Here is a 17939-nt window from a genome sequence, read left to right as displayed (position 1 = left end):
GGCGGCTTACTACAGGGGGCATTACGGGGGCTTACTATAGGGGGCATTACTGGGGACACTACAGGGAGTTTACTACTGGGGGCTTACTACTGGGAGCACTACTGGGGGCTTACTACTGGGAGCACTACAGGGGGCTTACTACTGGGGGCACTACAGGGGTCCTTACTACTGGAGGTACTGCATAGGGGGACCATTACTGGGGGCACTACATAGGCGGCACTTTATAGGGGGACCTCTACAGAGGGCACTGCACAAGGGGACCACTACTGGGGGAACCGCATACCTGCTGGGGGGTGGTACATTTTAATTGGGGGGGGGGCACCAACATTTATCTTGCCTCCGGGTACCTGGGATGAGATTACGCCACTGAATTGATGTTATATTACAATTATTTGTGCAGCCATTAGACTTGTCCTGTAATTGCATTTGCTCAGTGAGGCTATACTAGGGAAAGTCCACTGCAGAGTGGTAGCGCAGTGGTGAGCAGTTTCTCATATAAGCCCGGGTGTCTCACTGAAGTCTGTCGTTCCTTCCATGAGGACTTGTGCGCAGCACTGCGTTGACTGCATGACTCCGCCCCCCTATCATCGTGTCCAGGGAGAGACGTGAAGTAAAAATAAATCATTAAATGCTTGAAGATAAAAGCAGCAGGAAACAGACGGGACCCTTGGGTCCCTCCTATGCGGGCGCCTGTACCGTTTAGTCGGTTATCCAGCTCTGGAACATGCTGTACAGTATAACCCTGGCAGCTGCATCAGATTGTTGCTGGAAGACAGACAAGTGCATTTCAGCCCAGATATTGATACATCTTGGGAATGCTAATTGTTTGTTACCAAATCGAGGCTGTACCAGACCTGGGCTGATCATGGACTGTAGATATTGGCAGTACAATGCTGACAGTTTTATTTGTTTGTTACATAATAACCCCCCAGTAAGCATCTGGTAAAGACCATTGTGCACTCTTGTGTACCGAGCAGGAGAAGCTGACCTGTGTTTTTCCTCCTAATGGTAAAATACGTTCATTTACAGGATTTGTGTATATTTACATTCGGGGGCGTGGGCTGTGGTAACTCCCATGAGGGGCTTAATATCAGTACTGGGGTATGTAGTGTTCACTGTAGCTCCAGTGGCAGACAGGACGCCGGAGCTAGAAAGGGCACTTACGCACTAGAAAAAGGGGCGTGGCCATGGAAAAGGGGGCATGTCTATAAGATGTCACCTTTTCGTCACTCTTGGGGGCGTGTCCCGGCACTTACGGACACGCCGGGCAGCCCCCAAGCACTGCTGACAGGTAGAATAGATGTTGAGTGCATGCGCTCAGCGTCTATTCACCGGCGGTGACCAGGACACAGCACATTTCCCCACCCGCGGGACACTGCGACCTGCGGGTGAAGACGGCTAATTTATTATATTTTTTTAAACTTAGGATTCCAACTAATTATGTAATGTATGTGTCTTGGTTGGGTATGCTCGTTTTTCTGTAGGTCGTCTTTCCTTGGGAGATATCATTTGATATCATTCGCACTATATTCACCAGCATATACCTTGATATAAATGTCTCCAACTGTGAGATGTTATTTTACTTTAAAGTGCAATATACTTACCAACATGCATTATAACATATTATGTATGATGATTGGCTTGTGGGTCTGATCATATGTCCCCTTCAACCAAGGAGATGGGTTACTATCATCTCCTTGGCAACCTCTTAACAACTAGTTACTGCTGGATGTTAGATTTCAATACTATGATGCCTATGGGCAGAGAAGACGGGAACTATATATGGCAGCTTCCTACCTTATTGTTGTACATGTGGGTGTTCTGTGATTTTGGTTAGCGCCGCTGGCTTCTCTGTGTGCCGCCTCTCCTTTTGGTCTTTTGCTTTCAATGGGAGATATATCTTGCACTACATTTACCAGCATACACCTGGATATTATCCATCATGATGATTGGCCTGCTGATCACATATCCCTTTTTAACCAGGGAGTTTGGTGAATTCTCCTCTCCTTGGTAACTTTCCATTCCATACATGATTGACTACAATTACCAGCATGCATCCTGATCAGTTATTTCAATGATGGATCTGTATATATAATCATGTGTGTTTTTCATATTAGACGCCTGTAATTATATTTATTTCCTCCTAATCTATATTTTAAGTTTAGGATTCTATTTAGATTGACCCAAGGGAATTATGAGAATTATTTAATTTATGTGATTTATGATCTTGATTGGCAATGCATGTTTTTTTGTATGCCGCTTCTCTTTGGAAGATATCATTTAACATCATGGTGCACCACACTCACTAGCATGCACCTTGATATAGATGCCTTTAACTGTGGGTGATCATTTGATATCAAGGTGCAATACACTTTTCAACATGCACTTTGACATAGGTGTATGATGATTGGCCCGTAGGTCCGATCACATGTCCCCTTTTAACCAAGGATATGTGTGAACTATCATCTCCTTGGTAACCTCCTAACTATATACCGTCGATTGGTAGGTTCAACCGCAGGACGATGTGTGTAAGTCTCCTGCCTTACTGTGATATAAGTGTGTGTTATGCGACTTTGGTTAGCGGCGCTGGTTTCTCTGTGTGCCGCCTCTCCTCCTGCTTTTTACCTTAATAGGAGATATATATGTATTTTTTGCACTACATTTACCAGCATGCATTTGGACAAAAATTCCATCATGATGATTGGCCCGGGCGTCCGATCACATGTCCCCTGCTAACCAAGGAGATGGGTGAATTCTCATCTCCTTGGTAATTTACCAGTTACCGTCTACAGCTGGACATTATGGGAGGGATTTTTTTAACCTTTTTATAGCGACGGTCTACCTCAACCCATTATGCATGAGGTGAACAAGCCCTCATTCGGGCGAAACGCGCGTCCTGTGCTATATAATCTCACCAGGAGAATCAATCTGTGTACGGAACGGACTCCTGACAATCTCAACTTTGGGACTGGTATTGTATGAATACACGTGTGTGGTCTGGGACCCTAGTGTGTATGCTCCTATTTAGATCAGTCTTTGCAGGACTGATACACTTGAAATGAGGAAAAGTGTTGTCCTATAGCACTACATGTTTATGCTATATTTATGTAGCGTTCCCGCTAGGCTGTTTTAGCAAGGTGCGGCACCCTGCCCTCCTTCTGGAGGACAAAAAGCACCCTGCCCTCCGTCTGGAGGGCAAAAAGCACCCTGCCCTCACAGGCTGCGGGTGCAGTCTTCACCCGCGGGAAGCAGTGTCCCGCGGTTGGAGAAATGTGCGGTGACCCTGTCATGCGCCCGGCATCTATTCTCCCTGTTTGCAGCGCTTGGGGGCTGCCCGGCATGTCCGTAAGTGCCGGGCACGCCCCCAAGTATGATGAAGAATGGTACGCGTCTTATAGACACGCCCCTTTTATGGCCACACCCCCTTTTCGCCCACGCGCACAAAGTTGCCCTCTCTAGCTCCGGCACCCTGCCTGCCGCCGGAGCTAGAGTGAACACTATTTATGTGACATTATATTACCATACTACACCATAGAAACAACTTTAAAACATCTCATTGTGAGCTTCTATCAATTAAAGTAATATTTTTTTGCATCAAATGTATTGACTATTAAGGTGTTATGAATATAACTGAATAATTTTTGTTTTGATAACTATTCATTGTTTCTATCTTGCGTTACACATTATATAACCTATACGGATAATTTAATTGATGTATGTATGTGTAACAAATTAGGTGTGCCTATGCAACACTTTCTTTGAACACTATATTTTAAACAATAAATGGACTATCCACTGAGATAGCCCTACATTCATGGTTGCTGTTCTGACCCAGTGCTGTTACAACCCATTATTATTACACCTACAGCCTTACATCACATGATTGCCCAATCTCGTCTGATCTTGGCAGCTAACCAGTGATAGGCCTGGCTAGTACTTGGATGGGAGACCTCCTGGGAATACCAGGTGCTGTAGGTTAAAAGAAGTTGATTGGGATTTCTATGCACAGGCAGAGCAGCAAAACCTATTATATGTTTAAACTGATTTGTTTAATAATCAATACCTTTGTACCCAACGATATAGAGATTTAATTAATATTTCGCCGCTTTACACAATAATAGATGATGAATTTTGTATCATCTATACTTTGTGGATAGAATGTATGGTGCCTCATTATTTTATTGATGAATATTAAAAGTTATGTTTTATTAAACATCTAATTATTTACATGAGTGCCCCAGTGACTAGCTCTACTTTTTCTCCTTTTGTGTTATGAGGGATAGGGTTAGGCAGTGGGAGGGGAGGTAGAGGGTTAGGCACTAGGTGAGGGATAGGGTTAGGCACTAGTTGAGGGATAGGGTTAAGCAGCGGGAGGGGAGAGTTAGGCACTAGGTGAAGGAAAGGGTTAGGCAGCGGGAGGGGAGGGAGAGGCTAGGCACTAGGTGAAGGATAGGGTTAGGCAGCGGGAGGGGAGGGTTAGGCAGCGGGAGGGATGGGTTAGGCACTAGGCGAGGGATAGGGTTAGGCAGTGGGAGGGGAGGGTTAGGCACTAGGTGAAGGATAGGGTTAGGCAGCAGGAGGGGAGGGTTGGGCACTAGGTGAAGGATAGGGTTAGGCAGCGGGAGGGGTGGGTTAGGCACTAGGTGAGGGATAGGGTTAGGCAGCGGGAGGGGAGGGTTAGGCACTAGGTGAAGGATAGGGTTAGGCAGCAGGAGGGGAGGGTTAGGCACTATGTGAGGGATAGGGTTAGGCAGCGGGAGGGGAGGGTTAGGCACTAGGTGAAGGATAGGGTTAGACAGCGGGAGGCGGAGGGTTAGGCACTAGGTGACGGATAGGGTTAGGCAGTGGGAGGGGAGGGAGAGGCTTAGGCACTAGGTGAAGGATAGGGTTAGGCAGCAGGAGGGGAGGGTTAGGCACTAGGTGAGGGATAGGGTTAGGCAGCGGGTGGGGAGGGTTAAGCACTAGGTGAGGGATAGGGTTAGGCAGCGGGAGGGGATGGTTAGGCACTAGGTGAGGGATAGGGTTACGCAGCAGGAGGGGAGGGAGAGGCTTAGGCACTAGGGGGAAGGTTTGGTTTAGGCAATGGGAGTGGGAGGGTTAGGGTTAGGCAATGAAACGGGGAGGGTTAGGTTTAGGCAATGGGAGGGGAGGGTTAAAGGAGGTGTTGTAATTATGTTATGGATAACAGGCAATATGTAACCCTTTGTATTTATTTAGTGTATTTCTTTTATTTACCTTCATGGTGACCTGTGATAGACTCTGGTGTAATATCCAGCTGCATGGTTAATTATTTGTTTGAGAAGATGCCATGTGAGGGGAGGCTTGCATAGTTATGTATAGTAGCGTTCCCGCAAGGCTGTTTTAGCGGGGCGCGGCGCCCTGCCCTCCTTCTGAAGGGCAAAAAGCACCCTGCCCTCCAGGAGGAGGGCAAAAAGCGCCCTGCCCTAACAGCCTGCGGGAGCAGTTCTCACCCGCGGGACGCAGTGTCCCGCGGGTGGACAAAATGCGGTGACCCGGTCACCGCCGGAGAATAGACGCCGGGCGCATGCGCCCGGCATCTATTCTCCCTTTCTGCAGCGCTTGGGGGCTGCCCAGCATGTCCGTAAGCGCCGGGCACGCCCCCAAGTATGACGAAAAGGGGACGCGTCTTATAGACACGCCCCCTTTTCATGACCATGCCCCCTTTTCGGGTGCGCGCACAAGATTGCCCTCTCTAGCTACGGCGCCCTGCCTGCCGCCGGAGCTAGAGGGAACACTAGTATAGCCCATTAGGACTACTAGCAAATGATCCAACAGACAGATGTAGGGAGATGCTCAGATCAGGGAACATATAATAGTTTATGGGAAGGTCATAAAGTTTTGTATAGTAACTCTTTTTACTAATATGTCAATGTTCACATGACAAGTTAATGTACTGCTCTCCTCTCATTCCATGAAGATCTGTCAAAAAAATCACAGTCCCTGATCCTATACCTCAGGCTTACCTGTGGCTCTCCAGCTGTGAAACTACAAGTCCCAGCATGCCTTGCCAGAGTTTTAGCATTCCGTAATAGCAAAACTGGCAAGGCATGCTGGGACTTAGTTTCACAACAGCTGGAGAGCCACAGGTTGGCCATGCTTGCTATACCTGATCCTATACCAGTAACCCCTCCGGCCATGACAAAACTCCATTTAAAAAGAATTAATAAATGAGGTACTATTATACATTTTGAACACAACCCCCCCCCACATAATATATCAACATTTCCTATTTCTAGTAATGAGATGCTGTATTATTTGAGGATGTATGTTGTAGAAATATAATGTGTTTTAACTTTTCCTCCCTCCAGACAGTTGGTATAAGCATGCTAGGGATAAATACCAAACCCCACATGCAGAACTTTGTACAATTGTTGGGAGCCAATCTGGCATTTGGGAATTGCTCCATCTTCTTGCCTCTCTATGCAAACATGTTCATGTAAGTGAGACTGCTCATTCATTTTTCCTTTTTTGTTTAGAGAAAATTGTTTGCATAAGATTATCTTTGTATGTCATTCTTGGTAATTGTTTTGGTATATACTTTATTGCGAGTAACTATCATTTTAAACTTAATTTAATAAGATTGGTCTCTATGGTCAAGGGTGTAACTACCATTGGTGCAGCTGCTATGGGGCCCTAGGCTGAGAGGGCTTGTCTGCCTTGTCTGTACCATGCTTCTATATGAGTTTGTTTTTTTTGTCATTGAGCAGTACACGGGGCCCTAACAAATGTTACTATGGGGCCCAAAAATAACTAGTTATATCATTGCTAATATATTGCATATTTGCCCACTCTCCATTAATGTTTGGGAGACTCTTCATTTTGACCCCTGACCCCGCCCACTTCACTACATTGTTGCAAATTGCATCATCATGGCCCCACCCCACAGCATGGTGTCTTAATTCTCATCATTACTCTAATGGGGTGGGGCTATGATAATGAGTCACATTGCCACGCCCCCTGCTCTTACCAAAAGTCAGCAAGTATAATGTGTCACTTTTGTATAAATAAACAGATGACTCTTAGATAGGTTTTTATTGTTTTTTATTTGAAATGTAATTAATGAACCACTGCTTGAGCAATCCAGGCTGCTATGGGGGCCATTGTCTGTGGGGCCGCTCATTGCTAATCCATCCGCATGTGAAGGTCCCTGTTCTGCTCTTCATGTATATGCCCAGCTCTGGGAAGAGCAGGGGGATCCTCCGGAGTGGGTGACAAATTTGTTGGGTCCTCCCAAATTTTGCTACATGGAAAAGCAGTTTCGTGCTATGTCCCTGATCTGTGACATCAGTCATTTCTGCTATGGGACGCAGGAGACACGGTGCTCAGCCTAAGGGACATTGCAGACATTTCTGATATTAGAAGATAATTCCATCCAAAATATAAAAAATGTAGAATGAAGTAAAATAGATTAAATGATACATGAACAATAACATTGTAGTTACCTGCGCCCCTGTAATCCCCCAAAGTAGTTTTTAGTCCAATGGCCTTAATAGTCCACAATAACCTACAGTACAGAAGGAGATGTATACTGATAAACTGGCTATAGAGGAGGCCGGTGATCTGTAGGTGTCCTGAGTCCTCCTTTTCCAGTGTGTGGAAATTATTATATATTATCATAGTAACAAACGCTGACACTGATACACTAATCACCATATGATGGACAGATGTCCTCTCCCTCTAGACGCGGAAGGCTGTGATCAGTATCAGCCTGCGAACGCCGTGACTACTGTCCTGGGGATCCTCAGCTATTATCGCCTGGATCATGTGGGTCATCTGTCCATCTGTAACACGTAATGATACAACCAGCTCAGCTATTATTCCTGTTACCACTCACCCACAGGCTGCTATGTATCATCTCAGACCTACTGTTATAGAAATATCATATAAGACATAAAGCTAAATGTATAACATATATCAGTGGCTATCTATCTGCACTTTCTCTATTTTCACATATATATATATAATATATGCAGAAAAGAAAAAGTACATAGATGCAGACAAGTGTCACAGAGATTATATTCAAATATAGAACATTCCTTTAGCACCTAGACAAATTACCTGAATAGCCGGCCAATCTCTTTCCCGCGCTCTGGTGGTCTCGCTGCTGCATCTGTGTAAATGCAGCTCCCTCCTTCCAACCTGGTGATACTGCCAATGGCCTGCGATGTTACTGCGGCTCTGTTCATCCACCAATTTCACACCAGCCGTTCCAGCGGTCTGTTGGTCTCATTATGGCCTGTGATGTAATGCAGGCGCTCTCCTCCCTCCACTCTCACACCAGCCTTTCCTGCGGTCTGGGGGTCTTTCTTATGGCCTCAGATGTTATAGCGGCTCCCTCCGTTCTCTACTCACACCAGCCGTTCCTGCAGTCTGGGGGTCTTACTAATGGCCTCAGATGTTATAGCGGCTCCCTCCTTCCTCCACTCACACCAGCTGTTCCTGCAGTCTGGGGGTCTTACTAATGGCCTGTGATGTTATGGCGGCTCCCTCCTTCCTCCACTCACACCAGCCGTTCCTGCAGTCTGGGGGTCTTACTAATGGCCTGTGATGTTTTGGCGGCTCCCTCCTTCCTCCACTCACACCAGCCGTTCCTGCAGTCTGGGGGTCTTACTAATGGCCTGTGATGTTATGACGGGTCCCTCCTTCCTCCACTCACAACAGCTGTTACTGTGGTCTGGGTTTCTCATTGATGGCCCATGATGTAAAGCAGGCCACCTCCTCCCACCATTCTTACACCAGCCGCTGCCGCGGTCTGGGGGTCTCACCGATAGTCTGTGAGATCCCTGGGGCTCCCTCCTTACACCTGGCATACTCACGCTGCTGCACTTTGATGTTACAGGCAACTGCCAGGCTCACCATTTCTCAGATAGACACTGGAGCACTCTCCATGCACCTCGGTGTATGTCAGGGCTGGGATGTCTCAGTGCCTTTTCCAGATGTTCGGCCACGTTGTTTAGGCGTCTCGATGACATGAGATCATGTGGAATAAATTCCTTTATAATTCTTATGAGTCTCACCAGGTCCCTCGTCTCCATGCATATGGGCAGTTTCTTCACTGCCTCCAATAGCAGCTTCTTCATCAGATGTTTCCTTGCCAGGAGTTTATACAGGGACTCTCTATACTGGGGATCCCCCCAGCTGCTGCCGTCTAGCTGTCTGGTGTTACAGCCCAGGTGGGGTAAGCAGGTCTGGAGACAGGCAGCTGCAGCTGATGCCAGGTGTATGTTGGTGCTCTGCATCTTGGTGAGAAGGGTTATAAGCTGCTCCCTTACTATGGCGCTGATATCGCTGCCGGGGTAGCACCTGTACCTCTTTATCAGCTCCCTGATTAGCTGCAGAGTGATCAGCTGGACGTCCTCGCTGGGAAAGTTGATGTATCTCAGTATACGGAGGAGGACTTTGTCATTTCCGTGGCAGCTTTTTCTGTCATCCATCTGCACTACGGCTATTAGTGCCCGTATCACTGCGGGCAGAACTATCGCCTTCTCTGCTTTTAATGTGCACAGTAGCGCCTCCATCATGGTATTAGAGTGCTTCCTGGCCTCCTTTGGCGATGATGTTACGCCATTTATCAGGCTCTGTAAGGCTGTTAAGCGGATGTGATAATCACAGTTGGTCAGCGCTGCTAGTATGTCATTAATGATGATGGTATATAGTCCTCCAGACATACAGGCGGTGTATTTGAGAAGTTCCGCTGTGACTGTGAGACTAAGGAGCTTGTTAGGGAGGTTGCAAGACTTAAATACAGGCCGGAGCATCCTCAGCATGTCCTCAGCGCCTCCCATCGCTATAACTTTGCTCACTGTGCTTTCCACTGTCACCTCTGCACTATAGGGCCCGTCCGGTGTTATGGGACTAAGGGGCTCGCTGGTGGTAGGTGACATTATGCGTGACAGCGTGTGCTGCAGTGACTGTGGAGGGCAGGAGTCCGTCTTCATGGAGGTTTGGATCTCACATACTGTGTAATCCATGTAATGACGGGATAATAGCACTAACACTCTGCTAGCTGCCTGCCAGTCCCTCTCTGCCTGTTCTGCCTGTACCATCAGTCTCACCACTAGGGGCAGGATGTTCTCTGTGAGTAAGGTGGCAGCGTCCTTCCTCACCTCTAGTACATGGGCATAGAATGCGCAGATCATGTCTGCATCTGCACCTGCTGCGTTCTTACTGAGCAGTGCTTGTGTCTCATCCACTAAAGTCATCAGCTTCCCAGATGCCATATTACTGATGATTTCTGGCACACAGGATTTAATAACTGGTGCAAAAATAAGGTCAAGTAGATGGAGCATTGTTACCGGTTCGTCGTAAGCCAAGTCGTAATCCGAAAGGTTGTCAGTCGTATCCAAGGGTTCAGTTGCCGGGTCAGTCAAATTCAATATCTCAGGAACAAAGTACTGGAGAGCAAGTTGCTACCAATATATGGCTCCTCCTGGCTGCCTCCTATATATAGGGCTGAGAGGATTCAATTCATCTCTGTGCTCATAATAGCCAGCTCCGTCTATGACATCATCTAGCCACACCCACATTACATCACACATGACTGCAATGATTAACGATCTGGTTATAACCGGTTTATGTAACATGGCTTTAGCCAAAGACCTTATAACCTAATATTAATATCTACATTAAGACCAGCAGGGACAAGTGTAGCCAATGTGACACAATATGTGTTATTAGTGCATCACCCAGACTAATGGTGCATACACACGATCAGATTTTTCCTTCAGATATGAACGATAACGATTTAAAAATCGTTCAGTCGTTCATATCTGAAGGAAAATCTGACATATCTGACATGCCTGAACGATGGACGATCAACGATGCGCGTTCCCGTTTGTCAGATAACGATATCTGACATCTGATGTGTTTGCAGTCAGACTTGGACGATTCCATTCATTTTAATGCAGTCAAAAATCGTTCAATCGTACAAATCGTTCAAAACTTTGGTAAAATCGTTCAAATCGTTCAATTGTTCAGTCGTTCAGTCGTTCATCTGACAAATCTGACCGTGTTTTCGCTCCATTAGCTCTCACCTGTGTTATGCTGACGCTAGGTCCACAGTTAGAAATGCCAAGCTTTATATAGAATGGGGGAATGTGCGTGTTACTCTGTGTGTATAATCCCCTCCCATCCTATTCATCACTCCCCTTCCCCATACTACAGAGTGGGAGCTGCAGGTTGGAGCATTGGGGTCACATGATGACTAACACCTGGTCAGGGAACTGTCACTCACACGATAACTGGCGGCAGTCTACATTATGCCATCACTCGCGGTGACACAGAGCCTTATTCATAGTCTGTCTCAAATTGTGATTTTTATTTTATTTTCACTGCGCAGCTGCGACCTGTTTAGAATCTGCTGCTGCAGTTTTTAGTCTCGTATCTGACTTGAGACTCGCAGCAACTGGGCACGGACTCTCAGAAAGTGGGCCGTCAATGCGACTACAGTGAGTGTGTTGTCGCAATGAAAGCACAATAGTATAGTGTACTGGGCATGTTATACACATATATACACACACTGGTGGCCAAAATTGCAGACATATTTTGAAATGTGAATGTTTATCAACTTTGAATGCTTATAAAAACTGTTACACTTCACGCAGTGCAATGATTCATATATCAAATGAAAGGAAATTTAATGCTGAATTCAACACAATAATCAGAGGTGAAATATTTGCATTACAAGGGAAGTTATGCTACTTTCAGTCAGACAAAGAAGCACAGATGCGTGAGATTCAAGAAGCAGATTGTAGTAACAGCTACTACCTGCCAATCGGAATCGTCGTTCTGAGGACCAATCAGCTGTGGTGTATGAGCAGGTACAAGGTCATGTACAAAGGTGGGAAAGGTCAGTTTGGCTGTTTCATGTTGCAGAATAAAGTTGGTTTCTGAAGTGCAATTACTGTTGGATGTTTGTGTGTATTGTTTAGTGCTAACGACGGTGTAACAAATAAATACAACAATGTCATCCAGGCAAAGAGGTGACTGGTCACCCAGGAAGAGATCCAGGATTGTGGTGTTACGTGAAAATGTCCCACCAAATAACAGCCTGGCGCTAATACACTATAATTGAATAATAGATCACAGCTGCAAACACCTATGGGTCTGTGTAACCCCAATAAAAGATCACCTGCTGATGATCCCAAACACAGATAATACACTGATGGTGTTGCGCTAATTGGATATGTAATTACAAATAAATACTTAACGTGGCAGAAATGAATTCAAGACACCAAATAAATCTACCATGAAGTTAATAAATACACAATAAGCATATCAGTAATGGTATACAAATGACATATAACAATCACCTTAATATTGTAAAAGTCTGTACAGACTATCATATATTACCATGAAACCTCTTGATTCCTAATAGAAACCTGCATAACTGACAGGTTTACTAAAGAAAACATAAAAATATTTAAAAAAAACTGTGCAAATTTCATGTATCCAACAAAAAAGGTGATTCCCCTTTGCGCTGTAAAAAGCCGCTACTAATCCAAATAGGTGTTATCAATACCTAATAATATCACAATGCAATACAAACAGATAGAACAGTGCGCTTAAATGTAGGGTTAATTCATACACTTAGTTTTTAGAATCCGTGTTTTCCTTCTTAATTTGGGTTTTCTTCTCAGACGTTTTCAAACAAATATATTCATATATAAAAGAGAAATTATAAGAAAAATAAAAAATGTCTGATAGTGTAGTATTTCTGTGATTATAATCTTCTCTACATGAAAGTCACAAAGAATGATCCCTTCCACGTCTAAAAAATGGGTTTTCGTGTTAATCTATTGATAGCAGGTCACCCACAGGTGCATATTCAGCATCCAATGCTTACAATAAAGCTTACATCCACTAGTATATACCATACACATCAAGGTTTCTTTAAGTTTCTTTCCTTTGTGCATACAGTTATGATAAATGTTACCACACCACGTGTTGATCCCAACGACAAAATGTTCTTACACGTATGCTTACACGTAATTGCAGTGAATCCTCATATAGCGGTATCTTTGTACTGGAAATGCTTTTTCAATCCAACAAAGATGAAAATTGCAACTTCTTAAAAAAATAGGTTTTATTAATGTGTCCAAATAAAATCTTCCAAATAAAATGTAATCCACATGAGTCAGCAACATGCATATTCCTGATTATAACATCACTGGGGAAGCAAACATATCATATAGAATGTACCCGGGTATTCTTACCCCAATGATAAGGTAATGGCTGCTCCAACACTGGGTAAGTAAAAACAAACACCACACCAACGCGTTTCGACTATCCAGTCTTTTTCAAGGCAGTGGTGTGAATACCAAACAGACTGCTATTTATTCTGTATAAGGTCCCGCCCTTCCTTCCTGGGTAAAAATCAATAAGGTACCTTAATTTTAACATAAAACACTGACCGTTTTGTACATACTTTATGTTGAAGTGTAATCATAAGAATGCCCATAATCCACATATCTGATAAATATTCCAAAGTGTTAAAATACTATATATTCGATGTATCTTTAGCTTCCGGTTTTTGAGTGACAGGTCGAATGTCCACTAACGCTCCCTCATCCTCAATCGACACTAGAGAAAGGTGTTTTTGTTCTCTAGTGCCTAGACTGGAGACTCCGGTTTGCGTGTCAAGGTAAAATCAAGAAAAAAAAGGTAGATCCTAAGCCTCTCACCATTTCTGAAATACCTAAACAGGATAATAGAGTATTTAATTTGAGCTCACACATATTAACTAAAGAAGAATCTTCAGTATTGAATAAAGGATTAAAATATGCACCAAACAGTAGAATTAATAAGTTTGGTACATATGTGGATGTCCAAAAATATATAAGAAAACTCACATTAAAAAGGTATTTCTTAACTCAAAGAGAAGGAAGCTCAGATGTTCGGTGTACTTTTAAACCAAAATCCACCTTCAATCCCGTACAGGCGAAAGATTGTTTTTTAAATACTTTTAGTAAATTGGTTTGTGCAGACTTGGATAATATTAAACCAGTATGGGGTGCAAAACCCAACTTGTCTAAAAAGGAAAGGGAAGCACTCAAAACTTTGGAAGATAATGAGAAAATTATCATCAAACCCGCAGATAAGGGAGGAGGTGTGGTAATCATGGATATTATCGGTAGTTATGAAAAAGAAGCACTCAAACAACTAAATGATAGGAGTACATACCAATTATTAAGAGGAGATCCTAGTGTACGTATAGAAAAATAACTAAATCTAATGATAAAAAAATACCTTGATTTAGAAATCCTAAATGAAAAAGAAGCAAAATTTTTGATACATACTAATCCCTCCATCCCAGTATTTTATATACTGCCGAAAATCCACAAGGATATAAAAAATCCACCAGGCCGCCCATTTGTGGCAGGTATGGAATCCCTAACCGCAAATTTATCAGAGTATGTAGATTTCCACCTTCAACCTGAAGTTATAAATATTAAATCTTACTTGAAGGATACTATTAATGTAATTAAGAACCTTCAAGATATAAATTGGGAAGAGGGGGACTTCCTAGTAACTGCAGATGTTGGATCCTTATATTCCATAATAGAACATGAAATAGGTTTGGAAGTTGTCAAATACTATTTAGAACAAGGAGGGATGGAAGAAACCAAAATAAAGTTTCTAGAGGAGGCTATTAATTTTATATTAAAAAAACAATTTTTTTTTGGTACAAAGACAGATTTTACCAACAAATAAAAGGAACGGCCATGGACACAAAATTTGCTCCAGCATATGCCAACATGTTCATGGGTCTGTGGGAGGAAAGACACATTTGGAATAATAACATCTACCTGAAATGTATAAAAAAATGGATGCGGTATATAGACGATATATTATTTATTTGGCATGGAAATGAGTTGGAATTACATCAATTTTGCAACATTATGAATATGAACACAATATTATTCTGACCTTTGAGAGTAGTCAGACGGAGGTCCACTTTTTAGATTTGAATATATATATTAATAACAATCATATAGAAACAAAAAACTATATTAAACCGACAGACAACAATAATTATATACCTACTTCAAGTAACCATCATCCAGTATGGCTAAAAAGTGTCCCAAAAAGCCAAATTCAAAGAATAAGACGTAATTGCTCAGAATTGGAGGTCATTGAACAGCAGGCTAAAGATATGAAGGAGAATTTTTTAGAAAAGGGATATGACAACGGTGTCATCAATAAGAAAATTGAAGAAATGAAGAATGTAAATAGGGAAGAACTTCTGGTATACAAGGAGAAAAAAGAAGCGGATACTAAACAAAAAATTCAGTTTATTACTAAATTTAGTGGGCAATTTAGGGAAATCGAAAAAGTTTTTAATAGATATTGGCATATTCTCACAAAAGATCCAATTCTTAAGATGATAATACCGGACAAACCTAGTTTTGTCTATAGGCGTGCTGAGAATTTAAGAAACCGTCTAGTGGAGATTGCCCTATGTGTAAGGCAAACAAAAATACTCCTAGAAAAGTGGAGGAATTCACTTCAAATTCAAATGGTTCTAAATTTAAAGTCAAAGATTTTATGACCTGTAACAGCAAAAATTGTATATATCTAATAGAGTGTAGTTGCAGCCTTCAGTACATAGGCAAAACATCAAGGACTATCCGAGAGAGATGGGCAGAACATGCCAGGAACATCAAAAATGGATACGACAAACACCATCTGTCGAACCATTTTAAAGAAAAACATGCATGTTCTATGGATTCCATTAAATTAGTGATTGGTATCAAAAAAGTAGTGGGTAATTGGCGTAAGAGAAATTCCAATACCGCCTTAGCCCAATGTGAAATTAAATATACACACGATGTGAAAACATTAGTCCCATATGGACTAAACGCAGAATTGGAAATTAAATGGTTTCTGTAAACAATGGGATCTGATATAATGTTTATCGTACTAGCAAGTTGGGGGATTTCTTGCCCCTATCCTTTTTAGAAACATATATAAGATATAAGGGCATTCAGAACGTGTCTATCAGTATGCTTTCTGTATTACATGTGATTTTATGTAATTTAAAAAAATTTTTTTATGCCAACCAGAAGTTCAAAAGATGAACCAAGTCTGATTAGATGATGTTTATAAAGGAATATAAAAATTAATCTCCGGGTGAAATTATACTTTCAGTGCCCAGTATATTCTGTGGATACAACCCCGGAAGTTACATTTAGAGTGTAGGTATCGCGTTGGAACACATACTAACACTCTGAAGTTGGGCCCCAGTGATGACCTTAATGGGGATCCAGCTGGAAAATAAATACAAGTTCCCTGGAGGTCGCACTGTAATGACTCCGCAACGGTGACACGCAAGTTGGGAACTGCGGTGACACGCAAGCCGGATATAGGTGTTGACATGCAAACCGGAGTCTCCAGTCTTGGCACTAGAGAACAAAAACACCTTTCTCTAGTGTCGATTGAGGATGAGGCAGCGTTAGTGGACATTCGACCTGTCACTCAAAAACCGGAAGCTAAAGATACAACATCGAATATATAGTATTTTAACACTTTGGAATATTTATCAGATATGTGGATTATGGACATTCTTATGATTACACTTCAACATAAAGTATGTATAAAACGGTCAGTGTTTTATGTTAAAATTAAGGTACCTTATTGATTTTTACCCAGGAAGGAAGGGCGGGACCTTATACAGAATAAATAGTCTGTTTGGTATTCACACCACTGCCTTGAAAAAGACTGGATAGTTGAAACGCGTTGGTGTGGTGTTTGTTTTTACTTACCCAGTGTTGGAGCAGCCATTACCTTATCATTGGGGTAAGAATACCCGGGTACATTCTATATGATATGTTTGCTTCACCAGTGATGTTATAATCAGGAATATGCATGTTGCTGACTCATGTGGATTAAATTTTATTTGGAAGATTTTATTTGGACACATTAATAAAACCTATTTTTTTAAGAAGTTGCAATTTTCATCTTTGTTGGATTGAAAAAGCATTTCCAGTACAAAGATACCGCTATATGAGGATTCACTGCAATTACGTGTAAGTATACGTGTAAGCACGTTTTGTCGTTGGGATCAACACGTGGTGTGGTAACATTTATCATAACTGTATGCACAAAGGAAAGAAACTTAAAGAAACCTTGATGTGTATGGTATATACTAGTGGATGTAAGCTTTATTGTAAGCATTGAATGCTGAATATGCACCTGTGGGTGACCTGCTATCAATAGATTAACACGAAAACCCATTTTTTAGACGTGGAAGGGATCATTCTTTGTGACTTTCATGTAGAGAAGATTATAATCACAGAAATACTACACTATCAGACATTTTTTTATTTTTCTTATCATTTCTCTTTTATATATGAATATATTTGTTTGAAAACGTCTGAGAAGAAAACCCAAATTAAGAAGGAACACAAATTCTAAAAACTTTAAGTGTATGAATTAACCCTACATTTAAGCGCACTGTTCTATCTGTTTGTATTGCATTGTATATTTCATGTAAACTGTGACCAATCTTAATCTGACAGTTCTCACCCGATAAAATTCCACATATGAGAGTCCTAATAACCCCTTTGATTTTCTCTCCGGGTTTTGACGAGGGGTAGCGCTGGAATGTTTTCCAAAGGTATAAACAATACAATGTTATTTAGGAAACACGGACTCCATGCTAATTCGAAGCGCACATATAATCCACCTGTATATCCTGAAGAGGTGTAGCGGTTATTGGTATCTCTTACCGCCTGGCCAATGGACAAGGTTATCCTCTGATGGGGAAATCCTGAGGCTGTAATATGGTCAACACATGACCGCCTGGTTATCTCTCACCGTCTTGAATCCAGCCAGCGGGCACTGTCACCGCAATGTGTAGCGCTTATGGCTCTCCGTGGAAATAAACGTGTATCCAAAGTCAGCAATACGACTGCGTC

General features: G+C 42.6%; 1 long non-coding RNA gene and 1 pseudogene across 1 annotated transcript in view; both read left to right on the top strand.

The window, feature by feature from the left end:
• LOC148436099 (uncharacterized) overlaps window positions 1-6451 on the top strand; it is a 70550-nt gene extending 64099 nt beyond the window's left edge. Inside the window, exon 3 of the long non-coding RNA XR_015876504.1 lies at window positions 6330-6451. This is a non-coding gene — a long non-coding RNA (uncharacterized LOC148436099). The remainder of the gene's footprint in view (window positions 1-6329) is intronic.
• Window positions 3861-3978, top strand: LOC148436100 (5S ribosomal RNA; annotated as a pseudogene).
• Window positions 6452-17939: the final 11488 nt, after the last annotated feature.

Source organism: Taudactylus pleione, unplaced genomic scaffold, assembly GCF_031769625.1.
Source record: "Taudactylus pleione unplaced genomic scaffold, aTauple2 ptg001956l, whole genome shotgun sequence".
Classification (NCBI taxonomy): domain Eukaryota; kingdom Metazoa; phylum Chordata; class Amphibia; order Anura; family Myobatrachidae; genus Taudactylus; species Taudactylus pleione.
Note: the sequence above shows the minus strand (reverse complement) of the source record. Positions and strands in the feature narration are given on the sequence as shown.